The following is a 4,023-nucleotide window of genomic DNA, read 5'->3' as shown; positions in this document are numbered from 1 at the left end:
TCTTTCAAATGATATCTGATCAATTCAACTTTTAGATCTTACTGACAAGAACTGGTTAAAATTCATGCGTTCAAAAATAACTATCCATCCATAATTGAATTCTCTGGAAATAATGGAGAAAATGGAGAATTCTTTAGAGAGATATGACACTGGAAAATATTTCTGAAAGTAGAATCATAGCAGAAGAATACCATGCATACCCCAAGAAGGATGCTATGTAACTATTCTCATTAACAATTGCAGAAAATTTTCATTTTGCCAAATATAGAATCCCTATACTCCTTTTTTTTGTGTGTGTGCTTTTGATATTGTTCTTTCTTTTATAGAACACTTAGTATTCCAATTTAATCTATGAAAGCTGCTACCCAAAAGTTGTTTGAGAAGAAAAATGGCTTCCAGAAGTTTCTCTTGTGCAACAGAACAGACTTGAGTGGTTTCATTTCACTCTCACGTAGAAGTGAGTCTAGAAACCTGTGATCTCAGCTAATGAAGTGAGTGTAAAATAATAAAAACAAGGAATGCCTCTTTTGCACCAGCCTTTTTTTTTCCCTTCCCCTAATAGCCACTAGGCAGATAGGATTTCATTTCAAAGATACATTATTTAACTATAGTTAGCAGGTGAAACCTCATAAAAAGTCAGTCTTAAAAACGCCAGGTTTCTACCATACAGGCCATAAAGCTTGCTTTTCTCTTTATTCCAGTTGGACATCAGCCAGCCACCTACAGTGACCAGCTGCAGATACATCCTTAAACATATTATACAGCAACCAATTAATGACATGACAGAAGTCATGGCTGGTACCCTAAGCTGTCTAATATACCCTTTGCCTTCCAGAAGAAAACCCATTTGTTTTCTCCAAGTCAATATGTATGAACTGTTCAAAATATGAATGGGAAATGACTTACAAACTCTTACTGAGACCTAAACTGTAAGCGTCTTTTTGAGGTACTTTTACACCAAACATAAGGGCATGGAAAGTTTTGACTCAGAGCACACTCAAAAGTAGCCTCCCTGCTCTGCTGCTCTGAGGCAGCCAGTCAGTATGTCACTGATTAAGGGACTGTCAGCCTTGCCTTTTAAAGTTCTTCGGTATGTTTAGTCACTTCTTGTCCTTCAGGAATAACCTCAGAACAGCCCCCAATTTATCATACAATACAAAGAGAAATTTCTTTCTTAAGTTCACAAAAGAGCAGCTGCTGTTCCCAACTTCTTTGTATTTCATGCTGAAAAATGACAATAATCAAGACTGATATAAGAAAGCATGGACCTGCTCACTCGAGTCCAGACGAGGGCCCCGAAGATGACCAGAGTGCTGGGAAGCACCCTTCCTATGAAGACAGGCTGAAAGAGTTGGGCTTGTTTGGCCTGGAGAAGAGAAGGCTCCAGGCAGACCTTAGAGCAGCCTTCCAGAGAGGCTGACAAGAAAGCTGGAGAGGGGCTTTTTACAAGGGCATGTAGTGACAAGACAAGGGGGAGTGGCTTTGAGCTGAAGAAGGGTAGATTTAGGTTAGGTATTAGAAAGAAATTCTTCACTGTGAGGGTGGTGAGGCCCTGGCACAGATTACCCAGAGAAGTTTTGGATGCCCCATCTCTGGAAGCGTTCAAGGCCAGACTGGATGGGGCTTTGAGCAACCTGGTGTGCTGGAAGCTGTCCCTGCCCATGGCAGGGGGATTCAACTAGATGATCTTTAAGGTCCCTTCCAACCCAAACCATTCCGTGATTCTATGACACTGTGCCATCACCAGAGAGGACTGCGCAGATTTCTCCTTTCAAGTGAAAGCATACCTTTAAATAATTGCTGAATTTTTTAAAATGTTACAAAGATATTTTTAAGGATAAGAATGTGCTGCCTCTGCGTAAGCACCGATGTTCAAAGCACAAAATAGCCGACTGTGTTTTATCCACAAGACTAGAAAACCAATGCAAAAAACCCAGTGAACATGAACCTATTATGAACAAAAGCAAAACACCTACAATCCCATCTCAAACTACCCACCTTCAGAGATCAAAAGCAAAAAAGGTAATTGAATATTCAGTGCTGAAAAGATGTAGTCTGAGAAGCCGTAAGAAGATTTCTATTAGCTCTGAGATGTAATAGCCCAAGTCTGAATATAGCACAGGGATCCTTCTATATTAACAGGTCATGGTAATGAATATGGTAAAAGCCAAATCTGTTTTCATGCCTATTAACTACTATACTGTATTTCCAGAAAGCAAGCCTGCAAAATGAATGGGAGAGATACTATTTTGTAAATACAGAACAATTACACTGAGGTAAAAGTAGGAAAATAAGAAATCAGAAAAGTTTCAAGGAAATTAAGGAAAAACAGTAAAAGGATCTTAATTTTAACAGTGATATACACATACAATTTAAGACATGAAAACTACTCTTCAAATTGCTGAGAACACATTGTGCTGACCTGATAGTACGAAATCAGATATGCATCATGTCCACTATTATGCTCTGAAAATATGACAAACTATATTTGAAAAAACAGTCATCCCCTGATTTACCTGCCAAAACTGTTATCACCAAATCTGGGCAAGGAGCTGGCCTTAAATTTAGCATATTGCTGTAAAAGGTAAGCCTGATTTTATAGAAATCAAACCAACTCCTTATTTATCACAATGAAGTCCAGAATAGGTTGTGGTTGGTTTGTGCAGTTCTTGGTTGGTTTTATTTGTGCTGACAAAAGATGACCTAAATTAAGGTGTTCCACCCAAAACAAAATACATGAATGCAAACTACAGAAGTATCGAAATAGAATGAAAACTACACATATCTCTCTATATTTGTAATGAAAGGATACCAGGGCCAGGGCTATGAAGACTCCACTATGAAGACAACAGTCTAAATGCAGATTATGGTAGTTACCAGATACACATCCAGAAGAAGAACCTGTCAGAATGTCTGCTTTATTATGCTGTCCTCAAAGTACTGCAAGAGGTGATAGTCAATGTGCATTTATTTGATCTTTTTGACGATATATACTGCCATGCAGATAAACTCTGATATTGCTCAAAATAAAATTCTGACAGAAGTCTGACAACACACTGAAGAGCAAAGTAAGAGATAAATATTCAGAAAGAAGTTCACAAACTATCAGACATGAGAAGCAGGAACAGAGAATGCTTTCAACATTATTTTGAGTCTTGGAATGTTGTAAAAAGCTGAGAAGAAAGTGTCTAGGAATCAAATAAACAGAATTTAAATAACCGTGCCCAACCTTAAATGCACACTTTTACTGTGTGTAAATTCAATTAGCTCAGGAATTTAAAGACCAAGTTTTAATCCAAAAGTATTATCATGAATGTGACCCAAGTGCAGAACCCCACACACCAGCCTGTAAGCCTACAGGAGCTCAGGGCTTCCCAAAGGAGAATTTGAACTTAAACCCCAAAACGCAAAACAGTGACTGACATGACCTCACAGCACTGTGACACACAAATGTCTCCTAAATACTATTATATAAACATAAGAAGTTTTCAAAATTACTTTAGATGAAGAAAATTTTCCCTTAAATTTTGATAGTGGAATATACATTGTCAAAAGACAATATGTATCAAATAATAATTGATGGCCATCATTTATGGCACAAAATTTAATGTTACACTGTTTGCAGCAACTGTGGGAAAGTGGACAGGAAGGAAAATTTTGATTAATGTTGCAAAGTTCTAAATTCTGCAACAGGACATTTAAGATAGAATAATTACTGGGTGCTACTGGGAATAATTAGTGGGTGCTACTGATATAGATAGCAGTAGCCTGGAAAGCATGAAGGACTTGGGAGAGGTGGTTAGGGGCTCTGGAGCTCAGACAGTTTTTTCATCGATTCTCCAGGATAAAGGGGAGGACCTTAAAGCTAGACGTATTTGGCAGGTTAATAAATGGTTAGAACAGTGGTGCCGTACTCAGGGGTTTGGGTATTTAGAACATGGGACTCGATTTGGGAGGCCAGGTCTACTGGAGGCTGGTGGAGAAGGGGAAGAGCTGTTTTGGTAGGAGACTTGCCAGGCTGGT

This window comes from Nestor notabilis, unplaced genomic scaffold (genome assembly GCF_000696875.1).
Source record: "Nestor notabilis isolate BGI_N333 unplaced genomic scaffold, ASM69687v1 scaffold29480, whole genome shotgun sequence".
NCBI classification, from domain to species: domain Eukaryota; kingdom Metazoa; phylum Chordata; class Aves; order Psittaciformes; family Psittacidae; genus Nestor; species Nestor notabilis.
This window is presented reverse-complemented; position numbering follows the sequence as displayed.